Source organism: Amblyomma mixtum, chromosome 7 (genome assembly GCF_055824585.1).
Source record: "Amblyomma mixtum isolate Tamu chromosome 7, ASM5582458v1, whole genome shotgun sequence".
NCBI classification, from domain to species: domain Eukaryota; kingdom Metazoa; phylum Arthropoda; class Arachnida; order Ixodida; family Ixodidae; genus Amblyomma; species Amblyomma mixtum.
This window is the reverse complement of record NC_143018.1, coordinates 64,343,012-64,368,799: the sequence shown is the minus strand read 5'-3', so window position 1 is coordinate 64,368,799 and position 25,788 is coordinate 64,343,012. Positions and strand designations below refer to the sequence as shown.

General features: G+C 50.7%; 1 pseudogene across 1 annotated transcript in view; it reads right to left on the bottom strand.

Moving 5' to 3' along the window:
* Positions 1-25,788, bottom strand: part of LOC149336304 (complement C3-like) — a 107,200-nt pseudogene that overhangs the window by 68,669 nt on the left and 12,743 nt on the right. The window contains exons 6-10 of the transcript XR_016284511.1: positions 17,019-17,103; positions 16,003-16,105; positions 14,340-14,576; positions 10,646-10,825; positions 1,156-1,281 (exon numbers count right to left, since the gene is read on the bottom strand). The product of XR_016284511.1 is annotated as a complement C3-like (transcript). The remainder of the gene's footprint in view (positions 1-1,155; positions 1,282-10,645; positions 10,826-14,339; positions 14,577-16,002; positions 16,106-17,018; positions 17,104-25,788) is intronic.

Below are 25,788 nucleotides of genomic sequence, written 5' to 3'. Positions count from 1 at the left end.
CTCAGTGTCTCCACAACAGAAGTTTGCCTCTTTTCGCCATTCACAAGATAAAACAAATGACAGCGATGTTTATTGCACGCCGCGGCGAGCAAAACATTAGCCTACACCGAGAAACTGACCAGGCAAGCAAATTGAGGCATTCTCGAGAAAGCCGGCTTTCCAGGCCCTCTGTATCAAATCTCAAATGACGGGAGATGAACACCGGAGATTAATGCGGGGTTAGGGGGACCTCGGCTGGCGCGGTACTAGCTCATTTGAGGGATATGGGAGAGGCTTTTCCCCTGCACTGCGGGTAGTCAGACGGGTGATGATAACGATGATGAACGCGGGAGCGCCGCATTTAGCTGTAGGCATTTCTTTTGTGCTCTAGAAATTGTCCTGTACCCGTCACCACCACCACCACCACCACAACCTTTATCATCAGTCAGGTCACGTCAAAAACAGTTGAAAGCATAGTGAACGTGTTGATAAGAGCAACGATTTAATAAAATACCAACTGCCATCGTCAAACGAAGGCTCAACTGCAAACTTAAAGCTACAGCACACCGGGTCCTGTTGGTCGCGTGGTTTCGGTTTTGCATGCAAGTGTAACATCCGTGCCGTTTTGAGGCTCAGTTTTCTTGAAAAAAGTATTCACGACAGAATCGGATAGGTGCAAAGCCATATTACCTCGGTAGTTTGCCGAAGGCGTAGGGAAACGAGAGGTGAGATTAAATTTGCTTATGCAACGAATACATTTAATCTTCCAGCTGAGAAACAGCACCGTTTAACGCACATTTTTCATGGGAAATCGGGTTTAAATAATTCGCTGTATCGTTGGCGACCGTTTTCATGTGCCAACTGCGATGACGTGAAGAGCGATTCTCTCGCTAAATCGCAAGGCTAGGGTACACAGCTGATCACTTCAAAACAGTTATCATGAAGTCCTCAGCGGTCTTGATTTCGTGACTGTTAATAGCGGGAAACTTGATCACGGAGCCCTCGCCGGGCCGGGAAAAATCTTTTTAAATCATATTTTCTCAGTAATAAATGCGTGTTTTGCCGCAGAAAATACACCAACGTTGCTACAAAATGTCAAGCAACCAAGTTTTATGCAGAACAAGAATTTTATAAGTTGTCTTCAGTGCCTCTTTGAGGAAAGCAGCTTCCACTCACGTGGTAAGCTTTTTGCGAGATGTCCTGGTCAATGACGACGAAGGCGTCAACCGGCGACTCATATCTCTCCAGAACCGTCGAGGCATGAACCTCCGACTCGTGCTGGTCCCGCTTGATGGTAGAGACCTGGAGGAAGAAAGACACGCCTGATGATCACAAGTGCAACACGCTTGACGAGCCCTCGAGGGCTCGTAAATTGGGGTACATTTTTGCGTTAATATGTTGCCTTATTTCCAATATCATGCCACATTTAGCCAGTGCGAGTTGATGACGTCAAAGTAGATGGTCCTATGCTCAGTGCGGCTTTTGAGCCTCTCCCCTTCAAGCGCAAATTGATGTCCGAAGCAATCTTTGAATTTTCGTGTTTAACTGCGAAGAATGTCAGGGTTGTACAAAGAAAAAATCACATTTTATAGGCGCTTAATTATTCAAGATTTCTGGAGACCTCCTCTCCTCATACAATGACTCAACATTGTTTTCAGGGTGCTGGTTAATGTTTTTTTGACTAACTTATGCTATAAGGACGCGCTATTAAACAAATGAGCATATCTCCGAATTTCAATGCACTAAACCTCCCCTTCCCCTAAAAAAAAAAGGGACATGAAACGCGAACTGACCGGAGAAGTACCAGAGCTACTGGCGGAAGCGTCCATCTTCAAAAATATTCCTTGAGTTCATATTTGCACACACGGCTCGAAGTGTTTCCAAGCAAGGTTTTCCCCATTTTCTCTCATTTTTACTGCGAAAGCAATACTGCTCGCAGTTTGAGCCCTTCAGCGTCGTCCCGGCGGTGTCACCACGTTTGACCTTTAGCATGACCTCCGCTGTGACGTCACGCCAGACGGAGAGAGACAGAGCCCCAACTCGTCACGTCGCGGTCGTCCCAGCGTAACCACGCCGCACCGGTGCCGCGAATAAAAAAATAAATAAAAACACAAACAAATAAAAATAAAAATAAAAACAAAACAAAAACATAAATAAAACAAAAAATCCTGAACAAATACAAAAAAAAACAAAAAATAACGAAAGAAAAGCTGAGCCTGGTGGCAATTGCCACTACCCCGTTTCAAAGGGGGCGCTCCTATTCATCCATCCATCCAGCGGTTATCCGCAACCTCGGCCGCCCGCTTTGGCCGCGTAGATCGGAGCATCTAGACAATTATCCGTTAGCGTCAGCCGCTAGTTTTGGCGACCGAGGTACGCATAAATCTCCCAGCACGTGGGGGCCCTCGTGTGGTGAGTATAATGCCATGTAAAACAAATGGGCAAAACTTTGATAAACATAAGCTTTACTAAGAGCACTACCAAGACACACCGCCAGAAAAACCAGGCGCAGCCAGGGTTATTGCTTTCGCAACTTACCGGGCTTAAGCTAAGCCTCTGCCAATTTTTATAGTGCCCATGCATTTTTGCACCGTGCGGCCTGTGCACAAAGATTGAACAGTATTCCGGTCACACGTAGAAATTCGTGCGTTGCACCTGAAGTGAATATATGGCAGGAGTTTTCAATTTTGGTGACGTCAAAAGTTCCACCCCAGAGACAGCGACTACCTGCTTTTCTTGGAGCGGGGCGGGGTGCGATAGTTTCGGACGATGTGGTGCTTTGATGCCCTGATTGTTCGCAATCTAAAGCAGTTTTGGTTCAAGTTTGTATGCATTGACAATAGATGGCTAAATTCCAAGTCCTTAGTTATAGCTTTGGGTATGAGGACCCGCCGACAGTATCTGTATACACGAGCTTAGGTTGTCTGCAACGGTAGTGTGCCCGCAGGTGACGTCAGACTGGGTTCATAGAGCATCGTGTTTGGGATTATGGATTTAGGGGGGTTTAACGTCCAAAGCGACTCAGACTATGAGGGACGCCGTAGTGAAGAGCTCCGGAAATTTCGACCACCTGGGGTTCTTTTCTTTAACGTGCACTGACATCGCACAGTACACGGGCCTCTAGAATTTCGCCTCCATCGAAATTCGACCGCCGCGGCCGGGATCGAACCTGCGTCTTTCGGGCCATTAGCCCAGCTCCATAACCACTCCGCCATCGCAGCGGCTTAGAGCATCGATAGTACAGTCCCTTCTTCTGCAGTGAGCGTAGGCGGACTGATGCTGACAGTCATTATTAGAGCGAAAGCTCTTCTACTCCCGTACAAAGCTGAAGGTCATGTGGCTATGAAATTTGACCTTCAAGCCAGGATGAGCGGGCCTTGGCTATGACGTCATGCCACGTGACTCGCCGCGCCTCGCCACAGCTGCGCGCATTGAGCCGACGGAACCCGCTCGCCTCGCAACTATCTTATCACGTGACTCGCTGCGCCTCGCCACAGCAGCGTATGCGGAGCCGGCGGCACTCTCGCAACTTTCGGAAATCACGTGGAGCGCTGTTCGCTGCATAAGACAATGTGGCGTGTGATAACCTCGGTGTGGTTACCTTAAAAGAGCTTTCGCTCGTCTTACTTAGTTCAGCCGCGTTGAACCACAGGTAATATTTGTAATGAGGGATCACGCACGTTGTGGTGGAAGACTCAGAGCTAATTGCGACTGGCTTCATCTGTTCTGAGAGGGCACCGAGCGCTGAAAGCTGGACACCCGTAGAGCGTTTGGTATTTTCCGTGCTCTCTTACTCTTTATAACCGCCTCCTGTTTTCAGTGGCATCGTTGAATACACTATGGACCAGGGAGAACGTCTGAAAACCCGCCAAGTGTCCATCATCAACTTACTGCTGCAAGAACAGCTAACCATAAGAAAAAAACTGCAATTTTTAAACAACGCGAAAAAAACGTAGAAAAGTAGCAACTACCATCGCTTTCTTACGACAGATCATCCCAGAGACAGCTTTATTTGCTGCTGTCGCTGTTTTTTCTACTGCGTGGTCCACCGAACCGTCTTTTTGACTGTCCTTCCGACAGACAGTCTTCTTCCATTCGTACCGCCTGCCGGGAACACTATGCATACTCCATTTCCCTGTGCTCTTCTCTTCGCGCGCCTCGCCGTACTCGCCGCGCTTCTTACCACGTCATTTTCAGCAGCCATTCGTCCAGTTCACTCATTAGACGCTTTAGTGGCGTCCCAAGTGCTCTTTTTTGCACACACCAAACTACGCTGTCCGCTTTCGGCTCTCGCGCTCATCAAAGCTTAACCCCAAACGTGCACATTTTTCCACTGAGAAAGAGTGGTCATGGGGAACAGACTCAGAACTGTTGCTCAGCTCTGGTGGCTCCCTCTAGTCCCCATAAACTTCAGTGCACGGAGTTGTCCACTACGCCTACTTCACGGTAGGACGCGCTAGTGTTGTTGTTGTTATCGGCCTCTTCTGACAAACTAAAGGCTCGGTTGGCGTCTTTCTCACTGCAGCTCTCGCCACCCCACCTTTCATTCATGTTTGCGGAGACAGGCTGTAGCTCTGTACGGTTATACTTAGCAATACGCTCCAGCTACGTGAAGGCTAACTGTCTGGTCTTCTGTTTCTGTTATACATAAATGATATTGATACAGCTCAGAAGTGGAGAAAGCAAAAAGAAAGAAGTGCTTCGCCATCCTGCTTGTGGCCGATCCCAAAGTGTGGCTATACACCATCTTTTCGAAGGCTAACAACAACAACAACGACCACTCGGCAGTCTGGAACAGTTCTCTGTCCCCAACTGCGCAGCGCAGAATATTCGTGACAAATCTGGAGGAGAAGCCGGGCACGCTTCCAGACCCGCGTAGGGTACCGGCCAATACGGATCTCACCACAGTTCACCAGCGCCGCGGCCGCCGCCTCCGTGGAGCGTCAATTCGGACTCCTTCCGGATGCAACCAGGGCGACGCAACCTCGGTCTTCGGAGGCACCAGTGGCCATGGCAACTGAGACCAGGCTCCCGGCGCACATCCTCTGTCACCAGCCACGGACACCCCCGCCGTTTCATGGCGACGTATTCGAGGACGCCAAGGATTGGCTCGAGATCTTCGAGCGTGTTGCCCGTTTACACGGCTAGAGCGACGACCATAAGCTCCACAATGTCTATTTCGCACTTGAAGAGTAGGCTCGGACATGGTTCGAAAACCATGAAGCTTCGTTTACATCCTGGGAAGCCTTCTGCCGCAACCTCATAGCCACTTTCCCGAATGCAGACCGTCGACAGCGAGCAGAAGCTGCGTTGCACTTGCGCAACCAGCGCCACGACGAGAGTGTACTCATGTACTACGAGGACATGACCCGCCTTTTTAAACGCGCGGATCCCAACAAGACGGAAGACAAGAAGCTTCGCCACCTCATGCGGGGAGTCAAGCAAGAGCTCTTCGCACGACTCGTGTGCAGCGCACCGCGCACTGTGGCAGAGTTCCTCACCGAGGCGGCCACTGTGGAGAAGATGCAGGAAAAACGAGCCCGCGAGTACAATCGCGACACGTCAACACCTTTGGGCCTAATCCCACCTCTACGCCTCCCGGTATCGACGTGACAATTGTACGCGAGCTGGTCCGATCTGTCGTCAGAGAGGAACTGCAGGCCATCCGGATGCCGTGCGAGACGCCATCTTTCACACCACTGAGGGAAGTCGTCCGGGACGAGGTGCGCCTGGCAGCACAGCAGCACTAAATTTCCGAGGTTCCTCGCCAGCATGATGCAAGGCCCACGTATGCGTCCGTGCTACGCCAGGCCTCTGGGTACGACGTCACTGCCGCGACTCCAGCAGTGCTCTCACCGAGCTCCCATCGTGGCCACGCTCCGCCAGCCTACCAGCGACCGCGAAAGAGTGAAGTGTGTCGTGCCCCGGTTCGTTGGCCACTCTGCTATCACTGTGGCAAGGCGGTTTACCTCTATAGGGCTTGCCCATATCACCGCGTGGGCCTGCGTGGTTTCGCGCCGGAAGACCCGTTCCCACAGAACGAAGAACGACCGCATGAATGGAGTTGAGGGACCGCTTTGCTGGATACTGGTGCCAATTATTCTGTCATGTGCCTTGCTCTTGCCCTAGAACTGAAGAAAGTTTTGACGGGGTGGTCGGGGCCTAGCATTTGCACTGCTGGGAGCCACGTGATTACCCCGCCCGCAGGTGCACAGCTCCAGTCAATATCCGTGGTTTTGTGTACGTCGTCGAATTTGTAGTCCTCGGTGAGTGTTCGAGGGACTTGATCCTCGGTCTCGACTTTCTGCAGACAAACATTACTGTCATTGACCTGCACGAAGCACGGGTCACGTTCTCGACGAAACGGGCCGTGACGCGCACTGACACAGACAATTCACCTTCAATGCTCTGCGACTTGTTGACGACGACGTTATGCTGCCACCCTGGTCCACTATGCTAGTTCTCGTGAGGAATGATTTGTTCCACGTCTACGAGGGTATCGCTCCACGTACCCCTGCTTTTCTAGAAGGCAGTAGCCGTCGCTCGCGGGCTCGTCCAACTACAAGGCGGTTGTGCTAGTGTGCTCCTTACAAATTTTGTCAACGATTTGCAGCACTTCGCCAAGAGCACGGCTGTCGCCTTCCTGCATGACCTCGCCGTGTTGCCTCAAGTGTGTGCCCTGGAGACAAGCCCTCAAGACCTGGCCTCGCCATGCCCTGCCCTTCCGTCCGTCAGAATCAGTCTGGACTTGGCGCCTGAGCAGAAGACTTCTCTCGGCGCTTCTAACCGAATTCGCGGATTGTTTTGCCACAAGCTCTAGAGTCGGTCGTACGCCTGTCCCAAAGCACTGCATCATCACCGACGAGACCACACCACTTCTATGCCAGCGCCCATACCGCGTTTCCTCGACGGAACGCGAAGCCATTAAAAGGCAAGTCGACAAGCCCATGGGCGTCATCGGTGGTCCTCGTCAAACAGAAAGACAACACCTTGAGATTTTGTATCGATTACCGTAAACTGAACAACGTGATCAACAAGGACATTCACCCGCTCCGCGGGATTGATGATGCACTCGACAGACTACGTGATGCCAGGTTCTTTTCTTCCTTAGATCCCAAAAGCGGCTACTGGCAGATAGAGGTGGACGAGCGAGACCGCGAGAAAACTGCTTTTGTGTCGCGTGATGGTCTATACGGATTTAAGGTGCTCCCGTTGGGACTTTGCTCAGCGCCGGCCACGTTCCAACGCATCATGGACACTGTCTTATCTGGGCTCAAGTGGCAGACATGCCTTGTATACCTGGACGATGTCGCCATTTTCTCACCCACCTTCGAACAACACTTGGAGCGGCTGCGCACAGTGCCGTGGGCGCTCCAATGTGCGCAACTTACGATCAAGCCTGAGAAATGCTATTACGGGTTTGAAGAGCTTCGCTTTCTCGGGCATGTCATCAGTGCACGCGGTATGCTCCCAGGTGCCCACAAGACCGCTGCTGTCTCCAGTTTCCCACGCCCCACCGACAAAAAGACTCTTCGACGTTTTTTGGGGCTATGCTCTTACTATCGGCAATTCGTCCAAGATTTTTCCAATAACTGAACCCTTAATAGCGTTGACCAGAGACGACACACCCTTCTTGTGGGGACGCGACTAAGAAGATGCTTTCGTGGAGCTCCGCCGCCGCCTAAAACGTCCACCGATACTCGCCCATTTCGATGACGCCGCAGCAACCGACACACACACCGACTCTAGCAACGCCGGCCTTGGGGCGGTCCTGGTACAGTGGCAGGACGGCGCCGAACGAGTCATCGCTTACGCAAGCCGTACACTTTCGAGCTCGGAATGCAACTATTCAACTACTGAGAAAGAATGCTTTGCAGTAGTCTGGGCCATCAGTAAGTTCCGCCCATACCTCTACGGAAGACCCTTTCGCGTTGTCAGTGATCACCACTCGTTATGCTGGCTGGCCAGCCTAAAAGATCCATCTGGGTGGCTGGTGAGGTGGAGCCTCCGTTTACAGGAGTACGACGTAACGGTCGTGTACAAGTCGGGGCGGAAGCACCAAGATGCGGATTGTTTATCACGCGCGCCAGTGGACCTATCTTCCCCGGAAATCACTGAAGACTTCTCTTTCCTTGGTGCTGTTAGCATAACCGATATGGGGAAGCTTTAAAGGGAGGACTCAGAGTTCGCGCCGCTCAAGGCGTACCTGGAAGGCTGCGATGGTGCCCGTGTCGCTCGTGTTTTCCTTCGTGGGCTCCAATATTTCATTCTGAAAAACGGCGTCCTCTACAAGCGCAGCTTTAAAAGCAACACTGTAACATTTCTGCTCGTAGTCCCGTCACAGCTGCGACCTGATATGTTGAGCGCTTGCCACGACGAACCATCTGCCGGCCACCTGGGAGTCAGTCGTACATTAGCAAGGATTCGGCAGAGGTACTACTGGCCCAGATTACTTCCATCAGTGCGGACATACGTCCAAACCTGTCGCGACTGTCAACGCCGTAAGCCTCCTCCCTTCAAACCCGCCGGATTTCTTCACCCCCATAGCGCCTCTGAAGACGCCTTTCCAACAAGTAGGAATGGGCCTACTCGGCCCTTTCCCGAAGTCATCCACTGGAAATCGTTGGATTGCTGTCGCGACGCATTATTTGACGCGGTACGCTGCGAAAACGGCACTTGCAAACGGAACTGCTGTCGAAGTAGCCACGTTCTTTGTACACAACATCGTGCTGCGTCATGGCACCCCTGCGGTTATTATTACTGACCGTGGAACTGATTTCACGTCCCGCTTGACTCAGGCAGTCCTCCCACACCAACCATAGGCGTGCTACAGCGTATCACCTCCAGACGAATGGCTTGGTGGAACGCCTTAACAGAACCCTAGCCGACATGCTCTCCATATATGTCGATGTGGAGCATAAAAAGTGGGACCAAGTTCTCCCATACGGAACATTCACTTACAATACCGCCTTGCAGGAGACAACGCGGCTAACGCCCTTCCAGCTTGTCTTCGGTCGTCCAGTTATTACTTCTTTGGATGCCATGTTGCTCGTGGACCCTCAGTGCGACCGAGAACCTGATCTTGAAGTCGCCGATTTCGTTCAGCGGGCTGAAGAAGCACGTCAACTGGCCAGGCAGCGAATACACCGTCAACAGCACGTCGACGCTGACCGCTACAATCTCGGACGGCGATTTGTTACGTAAGAGCCAGGCGACCGTGTGTGGGTTTGGAAACCGGTTCATCGCCGTGGGTTGTCTAAAAAATTACTACGCCGATACTTCGGACCTTACCGTGTTCTCCGCCGCATTAGCGACATGACGTATGAAGCCCGCCCATCGCGCAGACCACTGCATCCGGATGTTGTGCACGTCGTTTGTTTGAAGCCGTACCACGACCGTCGTGCTGATTGTACTTGAGGCTGAGTGCCGCCGGTTCTGTGTAGTGATACCTGTGTTCAACCTTGCGCGTCTAACCGTTTTTCCTCTGTGAAAGTGGACCGCATCGCGGCGACGCTGCAGAGGAGGGAGCAGTGATACAGCTCAGAAGTGGGAAACGAAGTGCTTTGCCATCTTGCTTGTGACCGCTCGGCAGTCTGGAAGTGTTTTCTGTCCCCAACTGTGCGGCGCGTAATATTCGTGACAATATATCGGCTGTCAGGCAACCTTTATTGAGTATGTTTGTCGATGATTCTGTTGTTTGTAAAGTTATCAGTATCATGTGTGATTGCCAATCCTTGTATGCGGGCTTGACGTCATCTCAGACCTGTGTGCATGTTGGGAAATGTCAGTAGTATAGATAACTCTGTTCACATCGGTTTTGCAAAAAAGCCCGGTAATAAGTTTTAGAGGCGTAAATAATCATATCGCTAACGTAAATAGAATGGCATGTTAATTACATAGACAGAAAATACAATCAGGTTTGCGATCCTTATGGCAGAATTTAACAGGTGCATTAATGAGACGTACCATAGCGGACAAAAGTACCTGGTCCTTCTATCAGTGCAGAGGTGTGCATCGTCACCAGGTGTGCATCGTCAGATGGTGCCCGCATCAAGTGCCGTACGGATCGGAACGTATAGGGCGGTGGGGCAGTTACCTTTCTCCCCGCTATTACGGTAAACAATTTATTAATTGATTATATTAGGATGCACATATACATCTCATTAGCAAATGAAAAGTTAAAGTAAGGGCAGTCAACTTCGTTCGAAAAAATTTAGCTGAAAACTTGGCATGACACAGAGCAAGCAAAAGTAAAATGCAGAGAGCTGGGTGACCATGGCATAAAATCTTAAATTCATGATTTTCCACAACGCTTACTACACTCGAACCGGCATAAACAGCGAAATATATACTCCGCCGCTGGTCAAGATACCGAATCTGCAGGACCCTAATTCGAGTACCAAGAAAATTTCTACCAGAAGCTACGTTTTTTGTACTTCTTATTTTGCTCCAAGTTCTCGGGGTCGGAAGAATTTGCCACCAGTTACTATTCACATCGCCGCCAAACACTTCTTTTTTCTATCAGTAAGTTATGAATTTTTTTTAGAGGGGAGGGGAACATTAGGCTGGGCGACAACCCTGCTGCAATGTACAACGGGTTGATGAAGATAACTTAATATAACCATAGTTATTAATTAAAAATATTTCGTAATAGAATGTTACTTACCTTGACATTTATTCTTTGTGCAGATTTTTGGGCCCTGAGTGCAAAGAAGGCTTTCCCATCTTGATTTGATTTCGCCCTTTCTGAAAGTGGGAACGTAACATTGCTGCCGTCGTCAGTGGTCGCCGTGATACGGGTCTCCACGTGGCTCGCTGGGTGTCCGTCTGCTTGGCGGATGTCGGCCTGCATGAGCAGCATAGTAATTAAATTCAGGCGCAAACTTCTTCCTCGTTTCCTGTCCGCATTATTTCTAGCTAATTTCTGGGAAAACTGCTGGTTCAACTCGCCTCTGAATTGATTGTGAAGAAAGAGAATTTATTTACTTCAGACCCACATAGTGCTTCTGAAAACAATGTTCGCAATATTTCAAAGAATTTTTTGTGCTAAAAGAATGTTGTTTGTCGAATAGCAACGCCGAAAGTTGCAGACGTCAGAAAACAGTTAAGATGGCCTAAGAGCAAGCCGCTGTCTTTTGCCACTAGGTAACACTCAACTTACGTACTATGACAGGAATAACTGTTACCACATGAGCTGCAGGCGTCTGGGTATATGGGTGACGCAATGTTGCAGTGTCTGAGATGGGATGGCTGCCGGACAGCATAATTACCGATCTATGGGATGGATACCAGATTTACTGACACAGGTGACCTTGACCCATTTGTACAATATTAGAGTCATCGAAATGTCGACGCCCCATTAGGTACTCGCCTGGGCTCTGGCATAGCCATTATTCATTGCGTGAATTTCTTTTGAATATTCCCGACAGGAGCAATTCAGAACAGTTTGGGGAACTCTGTAGAGAAGTCGATGATGATCGGTTTTCTTTTGTTGTTGTTGCGTTCATGAACAGCAGCAGTCTAATTTATGGAAGACACACCCAAAAGCGCATTTGCAACTAAATATTGAGAGCATCCAGAAACAACACTATAATTCAAATAGTATAACCATCAATGAATTTAAGTACTCGTTAAAGTAACAGCTGCTCGATTATTACAAGATTGGTATGACAAAGAGTTTACTCACAAAAATAAAGTTTCTGGTGCCCGAATTGTTTCTTTTTGCAATATGCTAATTCTCGAAATCAAAGCTGTCGGTAAGACTGCCCGGACATAGAAGAAGACTCAGTTTTTCGCGCTCAGGTGCCTAATCCTCGAAGTTGCATTTACTCAGCATTTTTGCATACCCATATTCAAAGCGGTGACTGAGGAACATTCCACCTTTCAGCACAGTGCCAATAGAACTCGAAATAACCGATGTGAATTCAAGCTTAGTGTCCACAAGAGGATAAACCAGTCTTATAAAATGGTGGGGATGACTGATTCCACGTGTAGTCCCTTCCAGTACAACAACCTGTAGAAGAAGCAGAATTACTATTATAATAGCCAAGTTCAGGAAACCACCACATATACACGATGAACGCCTGCATAATACAGATCGCACCAGACACTGTTGTGTGTGGCGCGGAGAGATAGCCACCCTCTATCACTCCACATGGGGCTGTCGGGCGAGCCCGAGAGAGCGCAAAGTTACAAACCCGTCAGTCGAGCAGTGGGAGGAGCTTCTGTCCAGCAAAGCCTACAGCGCAACACACGCGGAGGAGATTGCCATTGCTCTTGCTCTCACTACTCCCAAGTCGAAACACATCATCACCGACTCGCGAGGGGCCTGTCGGAACTACGAGTTGGGCTGGGCTCCCCCGCTTGCCTGGCGCATACTGGAATATAGCTGTCGATCTGAAGATCCAACTCCACGCAAACTGATTTGGGCCCCCGGTCACCAGGGACTCCAGGGAAACGAACAGGCCGATCAGGCCGCCCGCGCACTCTCTCCCGGGCTATCTCCCTGTCCTTGGAAGGGTACTCCCAATCAGACAATCTGGCCATTACATTCAAACAAATCACCGATTACTACAAGGAGGAGCACCGGCGCTACCCGGCCCCTTGTAAGGGTCTGGATCGCGCTGACGAGCGCCTCCTCATCAAAATTCTTACTAACACTGTACTGTGCCCGGCGGTGCTTAAACATTTCAATACATCCTTTGATGGCGCGTGCCAGTTCTGTGGGGAAGTGGCTGACACCTTCCACATGGTTTGGGCGTGTCAGTCAAACCCATCTATCCCCCCCAACCCCAACCCCACCAGAGAGGACTGGGAGGCGGCCCTGCTCGGCTGTCAGGACCTAAAGACCCAAAAGGCCTTGGTTCACCGGACGCGGGCGGCGTTGCTTGCCAATGGGGCCCCGGAATAGGGGCTCCACCTAGTATTGTTAGGAAAAAGGGCCAATAGGGCCTACCCCAATCACCTCTCTGTAAATATTTATTGCATTATAAATGTTTTTCACCACCACCACCTCCAGCTCCGACCCGCAAGATCAGCTTGCGCTGGTGGAGCGGGCTGAGGAGGCAGCAGGAACCAATGGGATCCTGTAGCTAGGAACACCACCTGCTGCTGAAGACCCCCACCCGTAAACCCCGTCCCATTTTGCGGAGTAAAGTTTTGTACTACTACTACTACTACTGTCACGATAAGAAACGTATTCTTAATTGGTTGCTACATGCGACGCACTCATACTACGCACATATCGCCCTAAGAACTTGGGATCGCCGTTCATGTCTTAAAGGTACCTGTGGTGCCTGACATTACGTGTGGATAAACTGCATTTAACTGAGTACAAAAGAACTATTGCCGATGCCAACTATACAACTTTGATAAAAAATTCAGTGGGCACTTCGACTGTCTAAAGTGCGTAGAGGCGAAAGCGTTTTCCGCACCACTTTGGTGACGTCCCCACTGGATGACGTTACACATAATTGAGGACGAAGTAATGACAAATTACTAATTAGTGGGTTATTACTTATTAATGACTAAATACTAATTATCTGCTAATTAATGACGCTTAAGCTTCGCCTTTAGGAGTGGAACGCGACAGCGTGTTGTAGCGCTGCCAGGCAGTCCACCGAACGCCACCACCCGTTCGGCGCGACGCCTTGCCCTTTGAACCCAACGCTTTTTGAGGAAAGCAAATGGAGCAGTAATTCTTTGTCATCTCGGTGGACACTCGTACAGGAAGGGAGGAAGTGGGAGTGAAAGAAGAAAGCGAAAGAGGGGCCATAATTAAGGAACTGAAAATTGTATTTGAGGAAAGGAAATTACACGGTAACTGTCTATCTCGGTGGACACCCGTCAAAACGCGGACACATCTGCGGACACGGCTGCTGACATGGCTGTCGACACGGCTGCCGACACGGCTGCCGACACGGCTGCTAAGGACAGTATGAGGCATTAAAGGCTTTCGCCTTGAAAGTATGCACCTCAAGGCGATCAAGATTGCAAACGCGATCCGGATGTTTCGGCGCATCATGAATAGGTACAGGGGATCATGAATAGGCACAGTGTCCTTCAGGACCCCTACTGTGGGAAATAAAGTTTTACCACCACCACCAAGGCGTCTGCTGCAAAGCCGTATAACTGGGCGCTCTAACGTCACTGAAGCACATATTCGGTTCTAAGTAATGATGACCACAAAAATAAAAAACGCACTTATGAGCACTACTTGGAAACACAGAAATTATTGCAGGCTAATAATGTAGTGTCCATGCATACTGTGACTGCTGGCCGGGACTTTTTCCTTTTACACCTCCTTCGACGCCACGCGATAAGTTGACGAAATAAACCCCTCTGGATCCATAAGTTCTTACCACGACCACGACTCGGGTGCCAGGTTTGTAGTCTCGGCGAGTGTGCTCCAAACTGACGCTGTAGAAGGAGTCGCTGAATACCGCCGAGTTGTCGACTGCGGCTTCTTGCTTGGCCGTTGCTTCCTCGACAACCGAAGCTCGCACTGAAAGTCTGTTGCCGATGACCCAGTCCTGCCAGCGGCTCCCGTTTTTCAGCTCCGACACGGGGAGGTTCCAGTACACCTTTCCGTCTCTTAGCTGCATGCAAAGGCATTTAGGGGTTACAGCTAGCCCTGAGCACTGAGAAAAATGTAAGAGCCATTCACATGAATTAACTCGAGTTATACTATTACGTGTGCTGGCACCACATTCTGTAAAGAGGTAAATGTATGTCTAAGGACACGCGGAGATGTGTAAAGTGTGTACTGTGTAGCATAACATTTAATAAGTGACTCTACAATGGGACCAGTGGATGGCAAATGGTTGTGAAACTTGTCAGCCTCAAATCTGACGATGATGTGGCTAATGATGGTCACGAGATGATGACGTTATTTCATGCGAACAAATTTCGAACTCCGCTCACGTCTTCAGCACATCACGCCGCCATATATATATTTGCGACAGCAAACTTGTCGACAGCACGCATACTGCCGCTATGATATCTATGATCATGGTTCTCCATAGGAAGGACGCCCAACGTTTTTATGTTTTTCTGGACTTTTTTATATAGTGAATTTTCAGGTTCATTTCATTTTCTCCATGCAGCTGAAAACTAGAACGACTTGCTGTGCAGCATGGCTATGTCTGTTTGTTCATCCACTTTAGAAGGAACGTTATCAGACATCCTTTTTTGCGTTAACACATGGCTTCCACGTCTCATTCTTCAATTGCCCCTTATAGGGCATTCAGTGTAGTAGCAAGGAATCAAGTGAACATCAGGCAAGAAACGCGAACCGATAGGGACGCATGCACAAGGAGTATATGTGGTGGCTTCGATGGAAATTCCTGTTCGTTGCAATATTTTTTCTCACACAGGAATGAGAGAACGAAGACAGAATTGTCTTGTTTGTTGCTTTTTTTTTGTTTTTTAATGTATCAACAACTATGTTAACGCCTTGTTGTGTCTTTTTTCCTGGCTATTTAGTTTCCTAATTGTTTCTCTTGCGTTGTCCAGGATGCAGGAGTGAGTTTATAATCCGCCTTAGGACTGGTAAAGCGGCCGCTTATATGCGTTTTCTATGTCTCCTCGAAGTTACGTAGGCATCTTTTGAGACCTGTAATGCTGAAAGGTTATGCGCAAAAAAAGAAGACACGAAGAAAGAAGACACGACAGGACTTGCGCTCGTCCTGTCGTGTCCTCTGTATTCGTGTCACAAGTAACAAGTGAAGGCGGGCTAGTTGGTGGTTGACAATGGAGTGCATATTGCAACCGCGCAAAACGACGCAGAATCCTGTGCTTTCCTCTCTACGTTCCGCGTCGTTTTGCGCGGTAGCAATATGCACTCCAGTGTCTTCGTGTCGTCTTTTTTTGCGCATAACCTTTCATGACATTACAAGTATCTAGACAACTAGCCCGGCAACATCTTTTGCTGAAGTGCATTATTCGAGCTGTAAGTTAGCACTTCAGGCCAGAGAGAACTTTGAATGTTTTGTTTGTGTGGAAACTGCTGGTCACTGCACGTACCGTGTGAGTGTGCTTGGGGCCAAATTGAACGTCGTGGTTCGCTTCGTTGCGCACGTACACCCTTACGATTGCTGTACCTTTCACCGGCTTGCCGTACACATATCTGTAATGATAACAAAGAAATAACTTTACAAATGTTAAGCTACTTGCTCAACAGGAAGAGTTGAGCAAAAAGCATATATACGTTAGCACACGTTTGGCAGACGGCGGCTCCGTCGACCACAGAGTTAATAAGAAAACTCCAAGGAAAGGCTGCGCATTAACCCACTGAATTCAAATGGGCAACGAGTAATAGCGGCCATAATCGAACTTACCGTGGTTGCTAGCTGCAGCCCGCTAGCTAAGGCGGCGATAGAACAAAATTTTAAACGGGCAACGTAGCCAGTTGGAAAACGGCGGCGTGCTAAGCAGCTGTTAACCGCATGTAAACAATTACTGAAGCGTTGTGTTTGGAATTTATCAGACGTTATGTTGCCCCTGGTGAAAGCGCAACGCATGTAAATCTATTTTTTATTTATTCTGCCGTGATTTTAACGCAAAAAGTCTAGTAATCTCCGCGTTGAATGGCCTGCACAGTCGTCCACTTACTGTGTATCACCCAAACGCGAAAGCCTGAAGAGCGTCTAAGCATCTCAGAATCTTTGAGCGCGGACCATCAAAGCCTTGATTATGTTTCCTCATATCAAAACGGGTGTTCGCGGAAGCTCAGATTAGCAAAGCTGCTCAAGTTTTGACCCTATATAAGGGCTAAGGTTTCTAAGCTGGGCAAGCTGATGCTCTGTCTTGATTATTATACCGGCTCTCAGCGTATGATAACTGTTTTATGTGAATTCGCTCTCGGGTGGAACATCAGACATCATTGTCAAAAGGTAAGAACAGTTACAAATAATATCGATTCAAGTGCAGTCGCATACAACTGCAAAGAGAAAGCCAAGGTTTCCCCAAAACAACAGAAAGCTTCAAAGCTTGCGCATATAAGTTCAAAACTCAACTAGACGACTGACTCGAAGCGTTACCTGGCGTCCACCACCAGCAGAGAGCTTTTGTCAGTGGGTAGGAGTACTTTGGGTACACCGATGCGAACGTCGAACGTTGGCAACACTGCGCACGGATGAATTGGAACAAAAAAAAAAACATGCGTTAGGAGCACACACTCATGTATGCAAGAAGACAACTGTTGTCTGTAGTGGGCTCCTGCAGTTTTATGACCTTCAGGAGAAGTAGTTATTGAACTTTAGAGGACAATGGCCATTTTAAACACCGAGAACTGACCGAAACATTCAATGTTATTATAGTACTGAAATTATATGCACTCTATTTTAACGCGACAAATTTAACAGTGCCGTTCGTAGGAAAATCCGTGTGTTGCCGCCGTTGGTACAGAAAAGTCCTGATTGGTAGATAGGGTCGTAACGCCATAGCCCCGCTATTTCGCTTAAAAGAAAAAGTGGTTGATGAGGATTGGCCGCTAGGGGTCCGAGCAGTACAGACGCACCCCACATCGGCTCCGCACAAAGACAGCGGAATTCGCCAATCGCCAGCATCATCGGCCCAAATTTCACCATCCACTGATCTACGAATGTGAGTGCCGCACGCCATCAATTTTTGGCCCGACTAAGCCATTTTTCGGGCACCCACGGCCCTTTCTTTGTGACCTCTTCGCCTGAGCTAGGCCTCGCTCCGCTGGGAGCTAGGCCTACTGCGTCAGACGCTTCCGCCACCAACACCATCATGGAGGTGCAGGTGCAGGGAGAGGTTCTTAACCCCCACGACTACGACCCAAGGGACTGGACGCACATTCTTAGTGTGCCTGCCCGCCCCAAGGACGTCCTTTCACCATCCCGAAGCCAGGAGGCCGCAGCCTCTGCTACCGGTGCCCCCAAGTCTGCGCGCCTTGACAAGTCAGCGCACCTACAAGCAACGCGCACAGCTGCGCAGCGTTCGCGGCAGCAGCCGCCGCTTCCTGCTGCAGACTACAAGGTCGTGTTCAGATCACGAGGCGGGCTGCAGCTGGACCTGCTTCCACCCCGACAACTACGGGAAGCCATCCTTCAAGCGGCGTCCCAGCTACACGAACCAACGCGTACCCATATCAGGGTACACCCCGCAAACAATACGTGCACCGTAAGCACGCCCATAAAAGCTGACGCACTTGCCCTGGTTAGCGTAACCAGCATCAAAAACCAAGGCAAGGACTTCGCCGTCGCAGCTTACATAGCCCCGCCGGATGGAGCGGTACGCGGAGTCATCTCCAATGCTTATTGGAATGAGACCCCGACAGAGCTCCTCCAAGACCTGATCACCGGCAACCCAGACGCCCTCATCGTGGACGCCCGACGCCCGCCGAATGGACTCCACGCGTTCCATCCTAATCACTTTGCGAGCTGGACCTGTCCCACGCGCCGTTCTTTATGGAGGAGCCCTCCACAGGTGCACACCCTATCGAGGGCATATAGACGCCTGCACTAACTGCCGCGTCCCTGGTCACCGGGCAGACGTGTGTGTCCACCCGAGATCCCATAAGTGCCCCCGCTGTGGGCAGTCCCACCCAAAGGAAGATGTGCCCTTATGCACCCCCAGCTGCATTCTCTGCGGAGGCCGTCATATGACCGGCACCGGGAACTGCAAGGGACGGGGCCGCAAACTAGCGTCCCCGAAGAACGCTCTCTCTCCTCCGGATACATCGCGGCTTTCCCGCTGCGATCAACCAGGTACAGCCAGCAGACGCAGCTCGACGGCTTCCCGGTCGCCTTCTACAAGTCGGCAGAATGGCAGCAAGAACGCCACGCGTCTCACCTGGGCAGACCGTGTTTCCGGCAAAACCACCCGTCAACCCCCACCACCCCAGTCCTCCCAGGCAGACCCGAGAGACCAGGAACTCAAGGCCTTGCGTGACGAGGTAAGCCGCCTTTCCTCTCTCCTAAGCACCCCCGCCCCCTCCATGCCCCCTCAACCCGCACCCCCTGTCATTAATTCGACCCCATCATCCACAGACACTTCCAGCACCCCTACTGGAAGGAAACAGCGCACCACAGACGCCACACCCCCTCCCGTGCCCCCAGAAATAGACGCTAAATTAGCAGCACTCGAAGCAAAATTTGACCATAAACTAAAAGAGCTAGACGCCCGCCTCGAGGCCAGATTCAATCACCTTGCCCCCACCCTCACCGAAAAACTTGAGCAGCGCATGGACGCTATGCTTACCAAGATGATGGAGCTCTTGGAACATAATCTTACGCATCGCTTCACCCAACTTCAAACCTCCTCCACTCCCCCCATCCTACCTCCGCAAGCACAAAACACCTTTCCTGAGCCACACATACCAATTGACACCCGTCTTACTACCCTCCTCAATCCCCCCACCATCCAATATGGCGGGGGGGAACACTAATTATCTCCCCATTATAACTTGGAACTGCCGCGGCTTCCGGGCAAAGCGCGCACCTCTGCAACTTCTCCTTCCCACCATCACACCCACGCCCCACATACTTCTTCTCCAGGAGACTGCACACCGAGCAACCCTCCCCAGCTACACATCTACACACTCGGATACCACTAACACACCCAGGGCGTCCACACTCATCCACCGCAGCCTCACCTACAAAACTCATCACATTACGTCTGAGACGCCCTGCGTGATCACGGAAATTATACATCACACACATTCACTTCCTTCTATATTTATAGCAAACATATACCACCCCCCGTCCCTGCCGATGGCCCCGCTAGAATTACTTCTGCGAAAGCTACACCATCTAGCAGGGAAACATCCCCTACTCATCGGTGGGGACTTCAACAGTCAGCATGCTGACTGGGGATACACAACCACGACACATCGAGGTCGCAGGCTCTGGCTGCTCCTGCAGAACCTCCAACTCACTGTGCACAACACGTTTCAGACGCCTACGCGGATCGGCAACAGTGTCAGCATGGACACCAGTCCGGACCTGACGCTGAGCCGCTGTATCCGCGGCGTTACCTGGAACAGAACACAACATACACTGGGCAGTGATCATTACATTATACAAATCACTGTCCCATACAAACCACCCCGTCACGCAAATATGACACACGAACTCTTTAACTGGGATGCCTTTCGCGCTGCACGCACCGCCCTCCCAGACACTCCCATCGCAGACATCGATGCATGGGTGCAATCACTCAAGCATGACGTTCACCACAACACGCGACACATTGAAACTACAACCGAAACACCGACCCTTGACACACGCCTAGCCCACCTCTGGGAGGCTTATCACAGCATCCTGGAACGCTGGAAAGGCAACAAACACAACAGAACGCTTAAAAAGCGGCTGGCCGCGCTGCAGACACAAATCCAACAGCACTCTGAGGAGCTCTGTCGATCCAACTGGGGACAGTTATGTGACGGCATCGCCGGAAACCTGTCCAGCAAACGTGCATGGCAACTCCTCCGACACCTCATTGACCCCACACGCACCAAATCAGCAGCACAGCACCACGTGAAACGCCTCACACATGAACATATTGACGATCCCGACACCCTTTTAGACACACTTCAAACCATGTACACATCTCCAGGCGGCCCCACACCTCTACCCCACTGCACAGGACAACCAAATCCCACACTCGACACCGACATCACGGAGACGGAAGTCAGAGCGGCCCTCCTAATTCTCCGCGCCAACTCCGCACCTGGTGCAGACCAAATCACAAACTCCATGCTCCGTAATCTGGATGACCGATCGATCACCCACATTACGAAATACTTCAACCAGTGCTGGAGGGAGGGTAACCTCCCGCAGTCCTGGCGCCACGCGAAGGTAATATTTATACCAAAACCCAACAAACCACTCACCATTCAAAACCTTCGCCCGATTTCGCTAACCTCATGCCTCGGGAAGCTCCTCGAGCATGTTGTTTAGCGAGACTCACAAGTCACATGGCGGACAACAATCTCTACCCGCATAGCATGGTGGGATTCCGCCCTCATCTATCCGCACAGCATGCCATGCTGCAACTCACACACGACCTTTTTGACCCGCTTCTTCCAGGTCACACCAAGGCAGTCTTAGCTTTGGATCTCTCCAAAGCTTTTGATCGCATTGAACATCAGGTGATCATGACTGCTCTATCCCCATTGAATGTAGGTGTGCGCACGTATGCCTACATTCAAGCATTCCTGACTGACCGCACGGCTGAGATACACTTCGTCCCTCTGTCTTCCCCCTCCTACACACTTCAGAGTATCGGCACCCCACAAGGGTCCGTCCTTTCCCCCTTTCTCTTTAACATAACCCTCGTACCCCTCGCCCGGAAATTGGCAACTATTCCCCACCTCAAGCACACTCTTTATGCCGACGATATCACCCTGTGGACCACCCACGGCAGTGACGGTGACATAGAGAACACCTTACAGGAAGCAGCCACCCTCACCCAAAATTACGCACGGACCATCGGACTGTCTTGCTCCCCAGAGAAGACCGAACTGCTCCTCATCCGGCCTAAGAACCGCCGCTGTCCCCGCTCCCTCATTGCCATTGAATTGAATGGTTACCCGGCACCTGAGGTTGGCAACCTCCGTGTATTGGGCCTGCACATCCAGAACGATGGCAAAAACACCACTACCCTCAAGAAACTCAAGCAGGTTGCAGGCGCGATATCGCACCTCATCCGCAGGGTTTCGGGACATCATAGAGGCATGAAGGAGCGCGACCTATGTCGCCTCATTCATGCCTTTGACCTCAGCCCTGTACTGTACACTACCCCATACTTACAACTATCCAAACATGACATAAACGCTTTGGATGCTTTGATTCGCAAGGCATTCAAGGTAGCACTTCATCTTCCCCTCAACACACCCACAGACAGATTACTAGGCCTGGGCCTCCACAACACGATCGGGGAACTGGTGGAGGCCCACCGACAGGCCCAATACATCAGGCTCACAAAAACTTCCACAGGTCGGTATATCCTGGACTGCCTCGGAATAATAATACCGGCCAACGACCCAACCCTCCTCGCCATCCCACGACCCCTTCACCAGGAGCTCCTCATCAGGCCGCTCCCGAGGAATATGCACCCGTCCCACCATGAGCAGCGCCGCAGAGCCCGTGCGAAGGCACTCCATCGAGCGTACGGCCCCCAGCCGGACGCCGTATGGGTGGACGCTGCCTGCACGGGTGATGAAGCGACAGCAGCTGCGGTGGACTCCTCTTCATCCACGCTCCTCACACTACCTCTCCCTCCAGACACGTCGCCAGAGGTTGCAGGGGAAGCCGCCATTTCACTTGCTATAACCCGCACGGAAGCCCGTTATATTTTAACTGACTCTAAAACTGCGATTCTAAATTTTGCTCGAGGCCGAGTTCATGTCCTTGCTTTTGGCATACTGGACTCGCCCGGTGCACCCCCGCCCCGCCAAGTGGAGCTGATATGGGTGCCTGCGCACTCCGGGAATCCCGGAAACGAGGCTGCCAACCTTTTAGCCCGAGGTTCTTTAAACCGGGCTCAGGTGGCCTGGGATCGGGGATTCAAGAAGGATCGCATGCACTCATTCAGTGAGCTGACCCAGGCATACAGAGCCTCTCGCCAGCTCTACACCCCGTCCCACCCCTCCCTAGATAACAGACACGCAACACTCTGGCGCAGATTACAAACACATACTCTCCCCTCGCCCCTTACCCTAACCCACTATCATCCCTCCTTCCCCACTCCTGCTTGCGCCCTATGCCCAGTACCCTTCGCTTCTTCCCTCCACATCCTTTCCCTCTGCTCGGCGGACCCTCCCCCGCGGGACCTAGAGAACCTCAAGACCTGGGAGGACTGGGAGACCCTGCTGCGTTCGGAGGACCCGGCCGTGCAGACCATCGCCACCGGCCGTGCTGCCAGTGTTATGGACCGCAGGAACATAAACACTTGAGTGCAGTGGGGTCGTGCGTTGACCCTGGGGCGTGCCCCGAATTCCTTTGTAAATAAAGTTTTCTCTCTCTCTCTTGATGAAGTCGTGGAAACGAACATCTCTTCCTCTATCGTGAGGCGGACACACTGCTTCTGTGGCTTCAAGAAACTCTTTTTTTTTGTTTCAAGCGAAAGCTTCAGTGCCCTAGTCAAGTCAAGGTCACCGGTGCCGCAATTTCACCTTCAAGTAGAGGAGTGATTGAGGTGGGGCAGCCATGCGAGATAACTTCTCTCATTCGTTCCTTTTCCATTGCCTTTAAGACATGGTTCAGGCACCCACCAAGATGTGACACATACTGCGCCAATTTCCTTTACTCAAGAGCCAATTTTCAATTTTGAATTAACTCTTTTTTCCTTTCCTCTTTAACTGCCTCCTTTATAATTGCCATACGGAACAGTTCGGGTGTCCACCAAGATGGGACAGTTACTGCGTCATTTCCTTTCCTCAAAAACAAAACCACTCAAAACAAGTGGACCGCATCACGACAACTTGTAGATTCCATTCATTTTGGTTTGGTTTTGGTTTTATGAGGTTTAACGTCCCAAAGCGACTAAGGCTATGAGAGACGCCGTTGTGGGGAACTCCGGAAATTTCGACCACCTGGGGTTCTTTAACGTGCACTGACATCGCACAGAACACGGGCCTCTGGAATTTCTCCTCCAAAGAAATTCAACCGCCTCAGCCGGGATCGAACCCGCGTCTTTCGGGTCAGCAGGCGAGCACCATAACCACTGAGCCACCGCGGCGGCTTTTGACTAAAGGAAAGACGCACAACTGGATCCTTGGGTCAGTGAACACCACAATCTCGCTTTCATGTAGCGGTGACGTCAGGAGTAAATGGTAGGCAATATTAACGAAAAACTTTAATCATTTCCCCCCTTAATTCATACATCCTTGAGTACACACGTGTAGCCTAATTGTGATTGTTGCGAATTGCACTGCGAACCAACAAACATGGATAATTATGCTAAACATTTAAAGTAATTAAATTTTTTTGACAAAGTCGCCTTGCATTTACTTTTCACGGCGAGTGTACGTGGCGTTGGTCTCCACCTGCAAATACCTGCTTTCGCTCAAAATTCTGGGCTCAGCAATGCTAAACCGCGAGGATATTTTCTACATCACATGGAAATCAATCTCGCTGACCTGTCATATGCCTTGCATACACGAGTAGAATTCCGTGATGCCGACACACTTTCTCCTGCCTTAGTATACCGTACTCCGCCCGCACATCGAAATTCCGAGAGTGATATGCATGCATCAAGAAACGGCGACCATTGAGTAGGGTGACCCTGCGCGGCATAGACTTCCCGCACCAAGGCACACTGTTCTCTGAGCAGATATTATGCGAAGCATATTACTAGAGCTACACTACAGCCCGTCGAGCGCGGCGGTGGAGCTACCATTGACCTTTAGCGTGACCACGTGACACCACGTGACAACATGACGTCACAGCAGAGGAGAGATGGGCTGCCGGCTCGCGCGGTCGGCCGCGGCGGTGGAGGCTCCACATCAGAGGCGCGGCGGCTGACCACGTGACAACATGACGTCAAAGCAGAGGAGAGATGGGCTGCCGGCTCGCGCGGTCGGCCGCGGCGGTGGAGGCTCCACATCAGAGGCGCTGCAGCTGACCACGTGACGCTACAGCAGCGGTATAAAGCTGAGCTTGCCTCGCTCTGCGGGCAGAAAAGGAGTATCTGATCTCGCTTCGGCGAGCGCGGCTTCGGCCGCTTATCTGATTTTTTCAGCAGCGTCCGCTCCGCCGGACGCAGTTGTTGCTGCGACGCGCGTCTTTTCTTGCCTTTTTCTCTTTCCTCTGATCTCTTACCTCTCCTCTATCTGCACGTTGGCAGCGGTGGTGGCTTGGCTCGAGCCAGTAGCAGGCCCGTGCAATTTCCTTTTCATCCTTCTCTCAGTCACAACAACAACAACAACATCTCCGGGCACTTACGAGGCGGCCAGGTGTTGGGATGCCGCCTAGAAGCAGGGCTGATTTGAACGAGAAGCGAAAGCTTCAGCGTGCCACAGAGACCGATGAAGAGCGGGATGAACGTGAACCAAGGAAAGCCATGTATTACAAAGCCTAGCCATCAATATGCTTCGCATATGACTAGGCTTAACCTTAGCTAAGCCTCAGCCATTTTTTTAGCTGAAAAAAGCCATGCTGCATGGAGGCCCATCATGCATCCCTTCCACAAGTTAAAATATCCAATCATTCCTAACAGGAGCAAGGAATCCCAGAGTCTTTCAATACAGGCAGGAACCTTATAGGGTAACGTGAGACCTCAATGTCCTTTGCAAGTGTCCGTTAGGCATGTCCAGGGAAAAACACTGCATCACGTCACCACATAAAGCAATGGTCGATCGCCCCCGGTTGGTCACAGAGGTGGCAGTTCACCAACCATGGCACAAAAGTTCCGTTGGCGCAAAGCCAGGCCTTGGTGGGCAGAGTCGATTTGTAGTATTAAAAAAAAGGCGGCTTTGCAGAAGAGGGAACATACATCCGCTGAACCAAGTTCAACAAACTAGAGTCCATAAGCCCAAGGTAAGGAGCCGATACACGGGCACAGAGGACATAGACTATCAACAGAGGGCATAGACTATCATTTCATTCGTAATCTGCCTTATAGAGAGAGCGAGAAAATATTGTAATGCAAAACGGAATGTAAGGGAACGAAATTCATCCTCAACCTCCTTCAGGAAACCCCACAAACAGGAGGTCCCAGGAGAACCGGGAGGTTTCAAGGAGGTCTCAAGAAGGTCCCAGTACAGTCATTGACTACGGGACCTCCTGCTGTATATATTTGTCCACCTCGTATGTTCTTTTTTATTCCAATAAACTGATT